Source organism: Pseudorca crassidens, chromosome 10 (genome assembly GCF_039906515.1).
Source record: "Pseudorca crassidens isolate mPseCra1 chromosome 10, mPseCra1.hap1, whole genome shotgun sequence".
Lineage (NCBI taxonomy): Eukaryota > Metazoa > Chordata > Mammalia > Artiodactyla > Delphinidae > Pseudorca > Pseudorca crassidens.
In genome coordinates, this window is record NC_090305.1 from 54,161,708 (window position 1) to 54,179,418 (window position 17,711).

The 17,711-nt window shown below is 42.5% G+C and overlaps 1 long non-coding RNA gene across 1 annotated transcript in view; it reads left to right on the forward strand.

The window, feature by feature from the left end:
* Window positions 1-397: 397 nt before the first annotated feature.
* The window catches only part of LOC137233073 (uncharacterized), a 46,119-nt gene continuing 28,805 nt past the window's right edge, over window positions 398-17,711 (forward strand). The window contains exons 1-2 of the long non-coding RNA XR_010947282.1: window positions 398-1,055; window positions 1,261-1,394. This is a non-coding gene — a long non-coding RNA (uncharacterized lncRNA). The remainder of the gene's footprint in view (window positions 1,056-1,260; window positions 1,395-17,711) is intronic.

Consider the following 17,711-nt stretch of genomic DNA (forward strand, 5'->3'; position numbering starts at 1 on the left):
TTCTTTTCCTGATTACTTGTATAACCTCTACTAGGGATACCTTTATAACAGATCTAAATCGAACCAATAAATCCGAGAAATACACAATTTTATATTTATCAAGAATTCAGGGGAATTACCTGGCAGTCCGGTGGTTAGGACTCGGTGCTTCTATTGCCGGGGGCTCAGGTTCAGTCCCTAGTCAGGAATTAAGATCCCGCAAGCTGCAAGGTGTGGCCAAAAAAGAAAAAAAAAAAAAAAAGGAATTTAGAAGTCTCTCCTACCAGTTTTACCATAAAAAGTAAAATTTTGTTATTCAGAACTACAATTTTGGGTTCCCCTGGTGGCACAGTGGTTGAGAATCTTCCTGCCAATGCAGGGGACACAGGTTCGAGCCCTGGTCTGGGAGGGTCCCACATGCCGCGGAGCAACTGGGCCTGTGAGCCACAACTACTGAGCCTGCGCGTCTGGAGCTTGTGCTCCGCAACAAGAGAGGCCGTGACAGTGAGAGGCCCGTGCACCGCGATGAAGAGTGGCCACCGCTCGCCGCAACTAGAGAAAGCCCTCGCACAGAAACAAAGACCCAACACAGCCAAAAATAAATAAATAAATAGATACAATTTGAAAAAAAAAAACCCTACAATTTTGTTAAAAAAGCCGTCTTACTAACAGCTGTAAGAGTTGGTTGTGCTGAAGGTTTATATAGGCACAGAATATGTCATGTAAGTGAGCTGTTCACGAGGAATGTTGAAATAAGAAACGTTAATTTTAAATTTAAAACATCATAAATTCACTGGCTCTTTCTTGTATCAATAAAAAGCAAGCTGAAATGGGTTAAGATGATTGTCAGGAAATTCCCGGTTCCAGTGAACGATGACCCTCCTATCCACTAGAGGTCGCTCTTTGGAAATGACTTTGCCTCCGGCAGTCGGCAGCCTGCAAAAAGTAGCATCATCGTTCCTGTGGTTTTTTGGTCAAGTGGCGAGAAGGCCGCGCATTTCTTATGAGCTGAGTGGAGTTTGTGCTGGGCAATTGTCCAGTATCTAGGTTTCGTTTTGACTTTGTAACCCAGAACCGTAAGTTTTGATGTTTTGCTTTGACTCTGTTCTGTATCCACTTAAACATTGGACTGGATTTTGTTGCTTCTGGATTTCTTTCCCTTCCTTGATTTTGGACTCCCACTCATGTCTGTCTTTGTTAAATGTCTGTCTTCTTCTCCCTCTTATTCTGACACTGACATTCTGGCAAAAGCAAAAATATCTGCTTCCTTTTTATTCTCAGGAAAGACTCCAGGAACATATTTGGGGAAATGCTTCTAAAGGATGGACCTTCCTTCCATGCTTTAAAGAAGTTTCAGCCAGGAGGGTGGTATGCAGTGAAGAAAAAACCCTCTTCGCATCTGAATCTTCTCCCTGGTTTGCCTATTCATTATCTTTGGAGATAGTGTGATTTCCATTTAGAGGCTATTTTATCAGGAAGTGAATGAAATTTAAGCTTCAAGACTCTTACTTGTACTTATCCCTTCTACACAGCCTTGTACCTAACTTTGTTTTCTTAAATTTTTTTTTTTTTTTTTTTTTTTTTTTTTTGCTGCACTGCGTGGCTTGTGGGATCTTAGTTCCCCAACCAGGAATCGAACCCAGGTCCTCGGCATCAAAAGCACAGAGTCCTGGGGCTTCCCTGGTGGCGCAGTGGTTGAGAGTCCGCCTGCCGATGCAGGGGACACGGGTTCGTGCCCCGGTCTGGGAGAATCCCGCGTACCGCGGAGCGGCTGGGCCCCTGGGCCGTGGCCGCTGGGCCTGCGCGTCCGGAGCCTGTGCTCCGCAGCGGGAGGGGCCACGATGGTGAGAGGCCCGCATACCAAAAAAAAAAAAAAAAAAAAGAGTCCTAATCACTGGATTGCCTGGGAATTACCTGTATTCTTTTTCTTAAAAAGAAATCACCAAGTTCTAAAAGCTTCTGGCCCGCTTACATGGAGTCCACATCTAGTTTCAAGACTTTGGAGTCAAGTCGGGATTCAAGTTCTGGCCTGGTGGGACTTTGGGCAAATTACTTAACCTTTCTGGGCTTCAGTTTCCTTGTCTGTAGATAGTGTCAGGTTTTTTGAAGAGTCAGAACATGTATAAGTTGCTTCTTACAGTTCCCTGAACACATTAGGGAAGTTCAAGATGGAAAGAACCTGGGGAGAAAAATATAAATCCATACTTGGTTTGAATTGCTTGGGGCCTTCTGCAGGGAGACGTCCAGGAGACAAGAGAACATTGTGGACCACAGATCAAAAGCGGATGAGCGTCAGAGGTGTTGGGTGAGGCCGTTATGAGGTCGGATTGCCCTGAGGTAGGTCTATGAGGTGTGGAGGGGAGGGGGTCTAGAGCCCAGGAAACACTAAATAAGACTGAGGTGCCCGGGGCAAGGCCTGGACAGAGTCCACGTTTCATTTTGTTTCATTTCAATCATGGCCCCAATTCCTGGGCCCTCCCTGAATCCACCTTGGCCATGAGACTTTACAAGACAGAGTCTATCTCCCAGCCCTTGCAGATAGGGCTTGGCGTGTGACTGGCTTGGCCAAGGCAACGGGGTGGAGGTGATGGAGTGTCAGGTTCAAGTCACATACGTATTTGCCAACTTGACTTTCTCCTGTACCTTTGCTCTCTTTAGACTACTTCTAGGAGGTAATATGAATCATATTTTAAATATTTTACTACATACAGCAGCTCAAATTCATTTATTCTTAAATGCTAATTTTTCATTATGTGAATAAATCCCAATATAGTTATCCATTTCCCTATGGATGACATATAAGTTATTGAAGGTTTTTACTAATACAGAAAATAATGGAAGAATATTCCTGTGCATGCCTCCTGTATACATGGGTGAGACTTTCTCATGTGTGTATACTAGCAAGTCATGGAATAGGCACACTTTAGATGTACTCAAATATTGCTAAATTGCTTTCCAAAGATTTTGGACCAGTCTACTCTTGCCACCAGCAATACATGAGAATACATTTAGCATAGCTTAGTGTCATCATCCTAATTTTTGTACTTCTTTTTCCAATCTGATGGGTCTGAACTGATATCTGGTTGATATACTAATGTTTATTTCCCTGACTTCCAAAGAAGTGGAGCCTCTTTCCATGTGTATATTGACCCTTCTGGTTTTCTCTTTTGTGAATTGTCTGTGCACATCCTCTGTCTCTTTTCCTGTTGGGTTGTTTGCCTTTTTTTTTTAATAGACTTACTCCTACAAGGCTTTACATAATCTTTGTATTTTATATTATATATTCTATATAATATTAAAGATAGTATATAAAGAACATAATGTATAATACATAAAAATATTATACATTCTTTATATGTTTTGTTGCTTATATGCACTGCAAAGATCTTTCACTATTTTTTTTTGAATAAATTTATTTATTTTTGGCCACATTGGGTTTTCGTTGCTGCGTGCAGGCTTTCTCTAGTTGCGGCGAGTGGGGGCTACTCTTCCTTGTGGTGTGTGGGCTCCTTCTCATTGCGGTGGCTTCTCTTGTTGCAGAGCACCGGCTCTAGGTGCGCCCGCGGGCTCAGTAGTTGTGGCTCACGGGCTCTAGAGCGCAGGCTCAGTAGTTGTGGCGCATGGGCTTAGTTGCTCTACGGCAAGTGGGATCTTCCCAGACCAGGGCTCGAACCCGTGTCCCCTGCATTGCAGGTGGATTCTTAACCACTGTGCCACCAGGGAAGCCCTTTCAGTAATTTTTTAACAGCTTTATTGAAAGATAATTCACATGTCATACAACTCACCCATTTAAAGTGTAAAATTCAATGGTTTTTTAGTACAATTATAGAATATTTCATGAATATTTAGAATATTTTCATGACCTCGTAAAGAAGCCCCCTGCCCTTTAGCTAGCTCTCCTTTCCCCCCATCCCTCCAGCCCTAAGCAACAACTAATTTGCTTTCTATCTCTATAAGTATGCTAATTCTGGACATTTCATGTAAATGCAATATTCAATATGTGGTCTTTTGTGACTGACTTCTTTCAGTTAGCATAGTTGTTTGTTTTGGGATTTTGGGGTTTTTTTTTTGCCACACCGCAGACTTGTGGGATCCTAGTTCCCCAAACTGGAATCAAACCCAGGCCCCTTGGAGTGGAAGCATGGAGTCCTAACTACTGGACCGCCAGGGAATTCCCAGCGTAATATTTTCAAGGTTTATCCATGTAGTGTGTATCAAGATTTCATTCCTTTTCATGGCCAAATAATATTCCAGTGTAGGGATGTACCACATTTAGTTTACTGATTCATCAGTTGAAGTAATGTTTACTGAAAAATGTGACCAAAATTAAAAATTGTTCTGATTTCTGCCCATCTGATCTGATTGCTTACCCCTGTCTTCCTCCCACACATGATAAGAAAAGTTGTTTTGACCAAAATGATACAAAGGTTTATCCCTGGCTTTGAATTGTACTTTATTGATACGAAACCTTAATCCAATGCCCATAATTAAAGACGTAGCTCTATAGGCCCTTGGCATCCTCAGTGTAGCCCTGGATCAAACATCCCCATCCCCTGAGCTCGTTAGAAGTGCAGGCTCTCAGCCTTCCCCAGACCTGTTGGGATTAAACTCCGGTTTAAGGAGATCCCCAGGTGAGATGTATGCCCATTAAAGTTAGAAAAGCTCTGCTCTACACTGCTATTTCTTACCCTGCATCCATATTGAAACCACCTGGCAGGCTCTGCAAACAACGATTTTCAGAGATTTGGATTCACTGGTCGTGAGCGGGTCCCAGATTCCCTGGGTGACTCCGCTGACCTGCTGGCCTGAGAAGATCTGATAGAGATGTCTTTTAGGAGCAATCTCAACTTTTTCCTGTAAACCACTTTAATGTAGGAATATTTATTCTACATGTCTTAAGGGTTTGCAGTTCTGTTTAGCAAAACTGACTGGATGGCTCTCAGGAAGGGACCCGTATGTCCCTTTTCTAAGGAATTGGAGTGTGATGGCCAGTTTCACCTCCGCTCTCTGACCTCCCATCTTAGTGGGCGTTCAAAGCTCTGCTGACAAAGATGGTCTGTGTTTCTCAAAAAACACAGCTGAAGCCCCTGCGCAGGGCATGCTGCCAGGATGTGCTGTTTTTTCTTGGTCCATTTTCAGCATCCAGTGTCCGAACTTGCTCTGCGAGGAACGGCTGCTGCTGGAAGCAGTGTTTACCCCAAACTGACTTCTTTCCTGCTTCTGCCAACAGATTAAATACAATAGGAACAAACATCTTGGGTAGACACCAGGATTTGTCTCTTTTTAAATAAACCCAATCCTGATCTTATCTTTGCTAAGGAAGCTCTGGCAGCAACAAGCTGTCAAATCTATTTCCCTGCCGTCTTCTCATCTCTCCGAGGATTTCCTTCCATGTGCTGGTTTCCTCTGTGCCCTGATTATGTGCCCTGTCGTGTTGTTATGATCTCATGGCTACAATGACCAGCTCACGGTTCCAGGTGGGCAGTACAACTCCACTTTGCATGTTGGTAGAAAGTTTCATCCCTTTACCGGGTGTTGTCAACATCTCCCTGCCACAGTCCTGCCCTACATCTGTCTCAGTGTCACAGCCATGCCCCAGCGCTGAGGCTGAGGCCACTTTTCCGAGTTAAAGGAAACAGGAGGGAGGAGGGCAGGGAGATATGTCTGTTCTGTGCATCCTGCCATTATCTAACTCACAGATACGTGTGCGAGGTCCTCTTTTTTTTTTAATTGAAGTATAGTTGATTTACAATGTTGTGTTAATTTCTGCTGTACAGCAAAGTGGTTCAGTTATACATGTACATACATTCTTTTTTTTAATGTTCTTTTCCATGATGGTTTATCCCAGGATATTAAATATAGTTCCCTGTCCTATATGGTAGGACCTTGCTGTTTATCCATTCTATATGTATTAACTTACATCTGCTAATCCCAACCTCCCATTCCATCCCTCCCGCAACCCCCTCCCCCTTGGCAACCATCAGTCTGTCCTCTATGTCCATGAGTCTGTATCTGTTTCATAGATAAGTTCATTTGTGTCCTATTTTGGATTCCACACATAAGTGATATTGTATGATATTTGTCTTTCTCTTCGTGACTTACTTCACTTAGTGTTTATGATCATGCCTATGTCCATCCACGTTGCTGCAAATGGCATTATTTCACTCTTTCTTATGGCTGAGTAGTATTCCATTGTATATATGTACCACATCTTGCGCGAGGTCCTCTTGAACTTTCTGTTACATTATATGCAGCCACCTCAGGGCTTGGGCCAATTTGACTTATTGGAAGGAGTGACTACACAAGAATCAAAGACCCTGAGGTTCCTGAAATGCACACCAGCAGGGCACTCACAGGTGTTGGATGGCTTCTTGGGTTCTCTCCAGGGGTAGCTGAATTGCTAAGCTGCTAACTCGACCTGCTTCTCTCATACTGTGCCAAGGAACCCTGCTTTATTTTCCAGGCACCGAGTGTTAAATCTCCTGTGTTGGTGACACTTTCCTAATTCCGGCTCTGGGACATTCCCTGTTACTTAAAGCAGGCTCCTTGGAGGGTTTTCATCCAGTCAAGCCTTCTCAAACCTGGGCAATTCAAGGTGTGAGTCTCAGTTTGAGATAGGACAGACCTCATCTGACCCAGCATTTCAAAGCTCTTTACACAGAGCCAGTTCTGTATCCGACAGAAGCCAGGATCGCTTGCTCAGCAGCTGGTACCTGGGCCGGCTGTGGGCAATTACTCCTGTTTTTGATCTTTGCAAAAGACGTTTGCTAATTTGTTGGTATGCTGCCTCTCTGATCACATGGCATATCTGCGCCTGTGCCTGTGTGTCCTTTGTAAATAACAGCTTGTTCTTTTCTTTCAGCCAGTGCTTGCTTACCCTTACCTGCCCTTTTAATTTGTTTAAACTGGTTTTATTGTTGTAAATTAGGGCTCTAATAAATAATTCAGTAGCCTGAGCCCAAGTCCCCGCCTCCCGGAGGTGGGAGCCCCTGCACGACATTTATTGGTGATTCCAGGGAAGGGTGTAGAGCCGTTTGCCATAAGATTTATTTTGTCTCCAGAACAGCCCACCACAACTTCTGAGCCGTCTCTGATGTCCTGCTGTTCTGACAAGGATTCGATGTGAACATCGTTTCCTTTCACTTGTAACTGCAGGAGAGTCTGTGTTCTTGTTGGTTCAGAGAGCTGTCTTCTTTGTTGGTTTCTGTTAGAGAACCTTCTGAAACAATAGCCGGGAGAGTGTGTGTGTGTGTGTGTGTGTGAGAGAGAGAGACAGACAGACAGACGGGGGCGGGGGGGGGCAGGAGAGAGAGAGGACATGAAACAATGCTCTAGGAATTGGTTTCATTTGATTGTTCTGCCTAAGTTTCTAGGTTTGTCTGTCTGTCTCTCTCCGTCCCCCACCCTATCCCAGCTCTTTCTTCCCCGCTCTTGTTTCTTTTGCTCATTCCCAACCACCACATCCAGTCCCACCCACCTTAACTGACCTTAATACACAACATTATATATAAGTCCACCTTAATTGAACTTTATAAGTTCTAGTGTGCTCTGTTATTAAATGACAGCAGTCATATAAATTATTTTTTCCTTAAAGAAAAGGAAAGGGTGGTGATTTAAATGCTTTCTTTTTCTCATCAGTTTTGAAAATGCCATATATATGGTTTTATTAGCAAATTTTCCATCATCCTGTATGATCCCACTTTTTTCATTTTACATTAAATCAAGAGCATTTCCCCAGAGTATTACATATTCTTAAAAAATGTATTTGACTGTTTGTAAGTTGATGACATTTTAGTGTTTGTTTCTTTTTAATTTTAGGATATACCTAAATAACCATTGTTGAATTGCAGGTACTAGAATTACAGGATTTAAAGTGTATATTTTAAAAGTTAGTAGCCACGTAGGTGGGCCCAACTTACTGCCCACCCAGCTGGCATTGAGCAGTATCTTGGCAAAATACATCTTTGCCCACTGAATAGGTGAAAATGGTACCTTGATATTTTAATATTTTATTTTAATGTGCATTTCATTGATTCCCAGTGAATTGAAGACTCAGATAACAGCAGTAAGAAAAGGAAAGAAGTTTACTTGCAAGAAATATGAGACAGCCAGAAGGATCTGCTATTCAAATAAAAAACACAGCAGGTCATTAAAGCCAAACACTGCAGAATTACCAAGGTGACTGACTTTACAGTTGGTATGTTCAGGACTGAAAACCAGCAATTTCCTTACAGGGTTATCATTTCTGTGAGGTTGTGGCCAGACTTCAGACAGCAGCATTGCCAAAGTCAGGGATAAAGTTGTTTGCCTTAAGTTGTCAGCACCTTACAGGCCATGCTCAGGAGTCCATTTATTCGAGGGGCTAGAATTTGACAGGCCTGAAAGTGTATTTTCCCCCAAACCTGGGACTTCATGGAAGCAAGATGTCAGTTTTGCTTCCACAAGACGTTTTATGTGTAGCAAGGATCATGTATTTCTTCTTTTGTGACTATATATTTGTGTCTTTTGCCCTGTTTAATTTTATTGGGGTTTAGCTTTTGTTTACTAGACTACTTGTATTTTACTTGCTACATATTAAAAATCCATTGCTGTGTATTGCAAAACCATTTTTCCTGCATCATTTGACTTTTGATGTGGTTTGTGATTTTGTTTTTTATTTAATTATTTATTTATTTATTTATTTATTTATTTTTGGCTGCGTTGGGTCTTTGTTGCTACACGTGGGCTTTCTCTAGCTGCGGCCAGCGCGGGCTACTCTTTGTTGTGGTGCATAGGCCTCTCATTGCAGTGGCTTCTCTTGTTGCGGAGCACAGGCTCTAGCTGCGCGGGCTTCAGTAGTTGTGGCACGCAGGCTCAGTAGTTGTGGCTTGTGGCTGTAGAGCGCAGGCTCAGTAGTTGTGGCGCTCGGGCTTAGTTGCTCTGCAGCATGTGGGATCTTCCCGGACCAGGGCTTAAACCCGTGTCCCCTACATTGGCAGGCGGACTCTTAACCACTGTGCAACTAGGGAAGTCCCGGTTTGTGGTATTTTTTAATCATATCTAAAACATATTTTTATGTAGTCAAATCCACTGACTGTTTCCTTTATTATTTCTGTTTTGGTACCATGCTCAGAAAGTACCCAGCTGTTTCTCAGCTCTCTGTCTCTCTCTCTCTTTTTTTTTCTTTTTGTTTTTTTTTCGGCTGGTTCATGCAGCTTGTGGGATCTCAGTTCCCCAACCAGGGATCGAACCCCTGTCCCCTGCAGTGGAAGCGTGGAGTCCTTACAACTGCACTGCCAGGGAAGTCCCTCTTTTTTTTTTAATCGAAGTACAGTTGACTTACAATGTTGCATTAGTCCCAGCTCTTTCAATATCGCTTACAGGCAGTCCACAAAATGGGAGAAAATATTTGCAAATCATTAATCTAATAAGGGGTCAAGGGATTTTCCTGGTGGTCCAGTGGTGAGGACTCCATGCTTTCACTGCAGTGGCCCGTGTTCCCTGGTTGGGGAACCAAGATCCTGCAAGCTGCGCAGTGTGGCCAAATAATAATAATAATAAGTTAATATACAGAATTTACAAAAAACTCCTACAACTCAACAATGAAAAACCAAACAACGGGTGAAAAAGCAGGCAAAGGACTTGAATAGACACTTCTCCAAAGAAGATAAGTACATGAAAAGCACATGAATAAATGCTCAACATCACTAGTTATTAAAGAAATGCAAATCAAAATCACAATGAGATACCACTTTCCATCCATTAGGATGGATGTCTATAATAATAATAACAATAACAAGAATTAGTGAGAGGGCTTCCCTCATGGCGCAGTGGTTGAGAATCTGCCTGCCAATTCAGGGGACACGGGTTCGATCCCTGGTCTGGGAAAATCCCACATGCCGCGGAGCAACTAAGCCCTGTGTGCCACAACTACTGAGCCTGCGTGCTGCAACTACTGAAGCCCGTGTGCATAGAGCCTGTGCGCCTAGAGCCCGTGCTCTGCAACAAGAGAAGCTACCACAGTGAGAAGCCCGCGCACCGCAACAGAGAGTAGCCCCCGCTCGCCGCAACTGGAGAAAGCCCGCGTGCAGCAACAAATACCCAACGCCGCCAGGGGAAAAAGAAAAAAAAAAAGTTAGTGAGAACGTGTAGAAGTTGGAACCCTTGTGCTCCGCTGGTGGGAATGAAAAATGGTGCAATTTCTATGTAAAATAATACAGGGGTTCCTCAAAAAACTAAAATTAGAATTACCATATGATCCTGCAATTCCACTTCAAGGAACTGAAAGCAGGTATGTGTACACCCATGTTCATAGCAACATTATGCACAATAGCCAAAAGGTGGAAGCAACTCAAGTGTCCATCAATAGATGCATGGATAAACAAAATTCAGTATATACATGCAATGGAATACTATTCCTTAAAAAGGAAGGAAATTCTGCCATTTGCAACAACATGGATGAACCCTGAAGACATTACGTTAAGTGAAAGAAGCCAGACCCCAAAGGACAAATACTGTATAATTCCACTTACATGAGTGGTCCAATACAGAGACAGAAAGTAGAATGGTGGTCACCAGGGGCTGAGGGGAGAAGGAAATGGGAATCTATTGTTTAATGGATGTAGGGGTTCAGGTTTGCAAGATGAAAAATTCTAGAGATGCATGGTGGTCATGGTTACACAATGATGTGAATGTACTTAATGCCACTTAAAAATGGTTAAAACGGTTTTATGTATATTTTACAACTTTAAACAATATACTGCTTATATTTTCTTTTAATTCTTTACAATTGTGCTGTGGGTTTTTTAAGGAACAATTCTGATTTTGAAAAGTGTCAGCAGTTCCTATCCACAGTGCAAGTTTCACCCATCGGTGGTGGGAGTTTGGTTGTTGGGGGCCTGATGAAAACTAAACCAATGGTGGGGCTTCCCTGGTGGTCCAGTGGTTAAGATTCCGTGCTTCCACTGCAGGGGGCGTGTGTTTTGTCCCTGGTCAGGGAACGAAGATCCCACATGCTGCACGGCCAAAAACAAAACACAAAAAACAAACTAAACCAAAGGTGAGTTAGGAATGGGAACAAACCTTGGGAGAGAGTTGGTGTACCCATCAGGCTCTTTGATGACAAGGAATACAGATTTTCTTAGACTACCTATTTCTATTTTGTTGTGTAACAAACTACTCCAAACTTTGTAGATTGAGAACAACCTTTTTATTACATCCCATAAATTGTGTGGGTCAGGAATGTGGGCAGGGCTCAGACTGAGCAATTCTTCTCATGATGTTGATTGAGGTCGCTCAGTGGTACTAGCTAGTGGGTGGGTTTGTCCGGAGAATCCAATATGGTGGCTTGGTGGGGATGCCTGGAGGGCTGGGCTCAGCTGGGACTGTCAGTTGGAGAGCCTACGTGACCATTCAGATGGCGGTCTCAGGGAAGTCAGATTTCCTACCTGGTGGCTCAGGGCTCCCTGAGAGAAGGTCCCCAGAGGACCAGATGGAAGCTGCATGGCTTTTCTGACTCAGCCTTGGAAGTCACATACAGTTACTTCTGCTGCATTCTGTTGGCTACAACATAAAGTCACCCCCTAGGTTCAAGGAGAGAGAAATTACCTGCCACCTTCCAATGGGGAAGTGGTGAGGTCACACTTAGGGGAGCATGCGGGCTGGAAATATTGTTGTAGCCATCTTTAGAAAATGCAATATCTCCTCCTGCTAAGAGAAAGAGGATTTATTATAAAACTCAACAGAATTAGGCAAACCCTGGAATGGAAGCAGAGCGGGACCAGCAGTCACTAGTCTGTGGCCTCCTGCGAAATCTGTGCTTGGGTCCCTGTCTGCATAGTTTTTCTTTCTTTCTTTTTTTTTTTTTTTTTGCTTAGTTTTTCTTGATCTTCCTCAATTTCCTTTGACCTCTGCTCTCAACCCAAGCGCCTCCACAACCTCTCACCTGTGACCTACTATGGCCTCTCCTGCCTTTCTCAAGCTTCCCCCAAAATGTCTTAGTTCAGATCCCTGAGACAGCCTCTGATCGGCTCCTCTGATATTTCGCAGCAGCCCTTAGCCCAGTCATGGGAGGGGCTGGGAAAGAGGAGCAGGGCGGGTGTCAGATCCCACTGCCTCTGGTTTTCACACCTGGCTGCATATTGGAATTACCTGGCAGATTTTTAAAAAATCCTCTTGGCCTGTGTCCCACATCCAGATGTTCTGATTTCTTTGGTTTGGGGTTAGAGACTGAAAAGGGGTATTTTGTAGATGCATGGTACCCATGCTTCTCCCACACTCAGGGAAGGCTATGGATACCCTGGGAATGACCAAGAGGTCTGGACAGCAAGCTTGCCCGGGGCGTATCATTTACCAGACAGGGAAAGAAAAACAGGCTTTTCTTGTTCTGGGCTTTGATCGTGTGTTGTTGCTTGTTTGTTTTTTTCACAAATAAAATCTCAAAGAATTTGTAAGCTAGAAGGGACCTTAGAGACAACCTAATATAACACGTTCATTTACAGATACGGAATAGGGCAACCACTTCTTCCGGGTTTGCCTGGAGCTGTCCCAGCTTTAGCACTGAGAGACCCACCATGCAAATCCCTCAGTCCCAGACAAACCAAGAAGGCTGGCCACACTATATGGCGACTCATTAGCAATCCCTCCCCACTCTCCCCTTCTCCCAGCTTCTGGCAACCACTCTCCATCTCTATGATTCGCCTGTTCTGGACATTTCATATAAATGGAATGCTACCCTATGTGGTCTTTTGTATCTGGTTTATTTCATTTAGCATAATTGTTTTCAAGGTTCATTCATGTTGTAGCAGGTATCAGTACTTCATTTCTTTTTATGGTTGGATAATATTCCATTGTATGGATATACCGCATTCATCAGTTGATGGACATTTGGGTTGTTTCCACTTTTTAAAAAAATTATTTATTTATTGATTTACTTATTTAGGCTGCTCCAGGCCTTAGCTGCGGCATGCAGACTTCTTAGTTGCAGCCTGCGGACTCCTGGTTGTGGCATGCGGGCTCTTAGTTTCGGCATGCATGAGAGATCTAGCTCCCCGACCAGGGATTGAACCCAGGCCCCCTGCATTAGGAACGTGGAGTCTTACCCACTGGACCACCAGGGAAATCCCTGTTTCTACTTTTTGGCTATTATGAATTATGCTGCTATGAACATTCATGTATGGTTTTTATGTGGACACATGTTTTTAATTTTCTTGCATATACACCTCAGAGTGGAGTTGCTGGGTCATATGGTAACTTTACGTTTAACATTTTGAGAATCTGCCATACTATTTTTTACAGTAGCTGTACCATTTTAAGTGCCCACCAATAGTGCGCAAAGGTTCCAAATCTTCCACATCCTTGCTAACACCTGTTATTTTCTGCTTTTTTGATTATAGCCATCCTAGTGGGTGTGAAGTGGTATCTCATTGTGGGTTTTTTTTTTTTTTTTAATGGTACGCGGGCCTCTCACTGTTGTGGCCTCTCCCGTTGCGGAGCACAGGCTCCGGACGCGCAGGCTCAGCGGCCATGGCTCACGGGCCCAGCCGCTCCGCGGCATGGGGGATCTTCCTGGACCGGGGCACGAACCCGTGTCCCCTGCATCGGCAGGCGGGCTCTCAACCACTGCGCCACCAGGGAAGCCCTCTCATTGTGGTTTTGATTTGCATTTCCCTGATGACTAATGATGTTGAGCATCTTTTTATGTGCTTATTGCCCATTTGTATATCTTCCTAGAGAAACTGATATTCACATCCTTTGCTCATCTTTAAATTGGATTGTCTCTTTATTATTGAGTTGTAAGAGTTCCTTATATATTCTAGATACAAGTCTCTTGTCAAATACATGATTTGCAAATATTTTCTCCCATTCAGTGGGGTTTCTTTTCATTTTCTTGACTCTGTCCTTAAAGCACAAAGGTTTTTAATTTTGATGAAGTCCTATTTACTTTTTCTTTGGTCGCTTTTGCATGTCCTAAGAAACTATGGCCTAATCCAAGGTCTTGAAGATTGTTTTTTACAGTATTGAGCAGAGTACTTTTATTTTATTCTATTTTTAAATTTAATTTCTATTTTATATTGGCGTATAGTTGATTAACAATGTTGTGTTAGTTTCAGGTGTATAGCAAAGTGATTCAGTTATACATATACATTTATCCATTCTTTTTCAGATTCTTTTCCCATATAGGTTATTACAGAATATTGAATAGAGTTCCCTGTGCTATACAGTAGGTCCTTGTTGATTATCTCTTTTATATATAGTAGTGTGTATATGTGTGAAGATTTAAACCTATGTGTTCATTTAAGAGTTTTATAGTTTTAGCTCTTATATTTGGTTTCTGATCCATTTTGAGTTAACTTTTATATATGGCGTGAGGTAGGGGCCAACTTCATTCTTTTTCATGTGGCTATCCAGTTATCCCAGCACCATTTATGAAAGAGACTTCTTGCCCCATTAAATGGTGTTGGCACCCTTGTCAAAAATGAATTGATCATAGATGTATGGGTTTCTTTCTGGACTCTCAGTTCTATTCCATTGGTCTATGTGTCTATTCTTACACCAGTACCACACTGACTTGAAGACTGTAGCTTTATATTAAGTTTTGAAATAGGGAAGTGTGAGTCCTCCAGCCTAGTTCCTCCTTTTCAAGATTGTTTTGGCTACTCTGGGTCCCTTGAATTTCCATATTATTTTAAAGATAAGCTTGTCAATTTCTTCAAAAAAGCCAGCTGGGATTTTGATAGAGACTGCATTGAATCTGTAGATCAGTTTGGGGAGTACGCCATTTTAACAATATATCCTCCAATCCATAGTCATGGGATATCTTTCCATCTACTTAGGTCTTCATTAATTTCTTTTAGTGTTTTATAGTTTGAGTGTACTAGTCTTATGCTTCTCATGTTAAATTATTCCTAAGTATTTTATGCTTTTTGATACTATTATAAATTGAATTTTTCTTAATCTCATCTTCATATTGTTCATTGCTAGTGTATATAAATATAATTGATTATTGTACAGGTATACGTTAGAGATATTGTGGGTTCAGTTCCAGACACCACAGTAAAGTGAATATCGCGGTATTGAGTCACATGCATTTTTTGGTTTCCCAGGGCATATAAGAGTTATGTTTACACTATACTGTACTAAATGTGCAATAGCATTATGTCTTTAAAAATGTACATACCTTAATTAAAAAATACTTTATTGCTAAAAAATGCTAACCATCTTCCGAGCCTTTGGTGAGTCGTAACCTTTTTGTAGGTGGAGGGTTTGAAATACTGCGAGAATTACCAAAATGTGACACAGAGACACGAAGTAAGCAAATGCTGGTGGAAGAAGGTAAACTAGACTTGCTTGATGCAGGGTTGCCACGAACCTTCAATTTATAAAAAACTCAGTATCTGCAAAGTGTAGTAAAGTGCAATAAAACAAGGTCTGTATGCTGACTTTTTATCCTGCAACCTTGGTGAACTTGTTTATTAGTTCTAATAATTTTTAGTGGGTCCTTTATGATTATCTATATATAAGATCATGTCATCTGCAAATAGATGACACACAGTTTATGTCTTCCTTTCCAATCTGGATGCCTTTTATTTCTAATATAACAAGCCTAGTAGACTTGTCAAATTGTTGACTGTTGAATAGAAATGGTGAGGGCAGACATTCTTATTTTGTTCCTGGTCTTAGGAAGAAAACATTCTGTCTTCTGCCATTGAGTATGATGTTAGTTTAGTTGATGTGAGCTTAGTTTAGTTTAGTTTAGGTTTGTTTTGTTTTGTTTTTTCAAGTTTAGGAGGTTCTAGTCCTAGTTTGTTGAGTGTTTTTATCATGAAAAAGTGTTGAAGTTTGTCAAATGCATTTTCTGTGTCTGTTGAGATGATCATGTGGCTTTTTTCACTTTTTTTAAAATTTACTTTTTATTGAAGTAGACTTGAATCACAATGTTGTGTTAATTTCTGCTGTACATCAAAGTGACTCAGTTATACATATATATACATTCTTTTTCATATTCTTTCCATTATGGTTTATCACAGGATATTGAATATAGTTCCCTGTGTTACACAGTAGGAGTGGCTTTTTCCCCTTGATTCTATTTTTGTGGTATATTACATTGATGGATTTTCAATTGTTCCTAACCTTGCATTCCTAGGATAAACCCAGCCTTCTCCACACCCAGCCTGGGGACCTGTTACCATAAACCATCCCAGCTGGCCACTCAGCCCCTCCACCACTGAGGGGGCATCCAGATAAACAGGGCTCCTGGTCTGCATGGTGCCAACCTGTTCACCACTACATCTATCAGGTCCTCTGGCACCTAAATAACCTAATGCTTAAGGGCTCAGCCAAGGAAACCACTGCTCTGCTTTTCCCAACAGTCAGAAGTAAGATTCTCAAACAAAAGAGGAAAAAAAAATAACAGGAGAGAAGTTTGTTTCTTTGTGGTCATTCAGCTTCCCTGTTGGGTGGGCCAAGGGCTCCTTGGACCTGATTTTCTGGCCACGTCCTATGGGATCTGCGGGCTAACTTGTTCCTGGAGAAGGTGTGTTTTTTCTTCCAACTATAGCCTCTCACCTGTTTGACAGGCCTCTTAAAATAAGGTAATCCTCTCAGGGCTGGAATAAAATATGTGGACGTTTTGGGCAGGCTAATACTTTGGCATTCCCTCAAACTGATATACTTAAATATTTGCTTAGGGACTTCCCCGGTGGCGCAGTGGTTGAGAATTCGCCTGCCAATGCAGGGGACACAGGTTCGTTCTCTGGCCCAGGAAGATACCACATGCTGCAGAGCAACTAAACTTGTGTGCCACAACTACTGAGCCTGCACTCTTGAGCCCCCAAGCCACAACTACTGAACCTATGCGCCACAACTACTGAAGCCCAAACGCTCTAGGGCCTGCATGTTGCAACTACTGAAGCCCGCGCACTACAGCCCATGCTCCACAAGAGAAGCCACCACAATGAGAAGCCCATGCACCCCAACGAAGAGTAGCCCCCGCTCGCCACAACTAGAGAAAGCCCATGCACAGCAATGAAGACGCAACGCAGCCAAAAAAAAAAAAAATTGTTTAACGGGAGTAGGAGGAACCGAGCTTCTATTCATGCACAGGTGTGAACACTTCACAGCGTATACCTCTGCTGGCTGGAGCAGTCAGTGCACTTAACACACAGGGCAAAGGAAAAAAAAAAAGATTTCTCTGTGTCTGCAGTGCCTCTCTCTCCAGTTTACTTTTAGGATTTTGCAGAATTAAGTTACTCATTCAGTTTATCACTTACTATCATCAAGAGCAGGCTGGGCCTCACTTTTATATTTATTTCATTGGATTTCCCCCTTCACCTCAGTTCCATGCTTCTCCCCATGAGCACTTACTGTAATGTGTAGATTTCTTTGGATATGAACCTACTTTGGGAAAATACAGAGAATTGTTTAATGTATGTATGTATTTGAAATGCGTATAAATGGTAATTCAACTTCAGCTGCATAAGAATCACCTGGAGAAAGCACAGATTCCTGGGCCCCACCCCAGACACTGATTCTGTGGGTCTGTGTGGTGCTGAGATTCCACATTTTTTTTTTTTTTTTTTTTTTAATATTTTGGCCGCGCTGCATGGCATGTGAGATCTTAGTTCCCTGACCAGGGGTTCAACCCTGCCCCATGCATTGGAAGCATGAAGTCTTAACCACTGGACCACCAAGGAAGTCCCTGTACCACATCTTCTTTATCCATTCATCTGTCGATGGACATTTAGGTTGCTTCC